The following is a 1,349-nucleotide window of genomic DNA, read 5'->3' as shown; positions in this document are numbered from 1 at the left end:
TATATAATTATTATAAGTAATAAAATATATATATTAATATAGATTTTTTTTTTTTTTTTTTCCTTATCTCTTTTTATTTTTATTCATTAAAATAACAAAATACACATCTTATATAATGGTAAATATTCTACAACATATATATTTAATCCTATGTAATTTTACATATAATTATTTATGCATGCATACACATACATAAACATAATCTATTTAATATTTTTTACTATTACATATAATATGCGTATTAAAAATAAACAAACATATATAAAAAAATAATATATAAATGAATAAATTATATTTAAAAAAACAAAGAAGGAAAATATTCGTTTTAACACTTTTTTATGTTTTTATTTTTCTTCTTTCTCGTATTATACAATAATGTTCAAAAGATTATTTAAAATATAAAACAAAAAAAAAAGAAAAAAAAGGAAAGATGCAAATATTTTAAAATGTATATAATATATATATATATATATAAGAAATTAATCTTCATTAAAAATATATAAATTCATATATAAGTAATAAATATCTACGTAGCATAATATAATATTTCGTTTAACTAATATAGATAATTAATGTAAAAAATAATATTATATATATATATATATATATATATATATATAAATATTTATTTATTTATTTAGAAATAACCAAATCAGTTGAAACATCTATTATATATATATGCATTTAATATGATATAATAAATACATATATTTCTATATGTATATATACGTATATATACATATACAAGCGTACAAAGGTAAAATATTCACACCATATTAAAAAATGGGGGTATACTTATTTAAGGCATAAATATGAATATACACATATATATATATTATATATATATGTATATTATTTTATTTAATTAAAAATATATATATATTTATGGGTAAAAATATACATAAAAACTTATATATATATAAATATAATATATTCATTACACGTGTGTTATATATATTTAACATATTTCACACACATAAATTGAATATATTATATATATATATATATATATAAGTTTTTATTTTTTTAGTCATATAAATTGTTTAAAAATATATTATAGTACTGTATTTAAAAAAAAAAATTAAATATAATATTATATATATGCATACAAAAATATAAACCAAAAAAAAAAAAAAAAAAAAAAAAAAAAAAAAAAAAAAAAAAAAAAAATTTTTTATAAAAAAAAAAAAAAAAAAATTTTTTTTTAATTTTTTTTTTTTTTTTTTTTAATAATAAATATATAATTTTTTTTTTTTTTTTTTTTTAAAAAAAAAAAAAAAAATTAATATTTTTTTTTTTTTTAAAATTTATTTTAAATTTTTTTTTTTTTTTTTTTTTTTTTTTTTTTT

The sequence above is a fragment of the Plasmodium gaboni genome, chromosome 13, assembly GCF_001602025.1.
Source record: "Plasmodium gaboni strain SY75 chromosome 13, whole genome shotgun sequence".
Taxonomy (NCBI): Eukaryota; Apicomplexa; class Aconoidasida; order Haemosporida; family Plasmodiidae; genus Plasmodium; species Plasmodium gaboni.
This window is presented reverse-complemented; position numbering follows the sequence as displayed.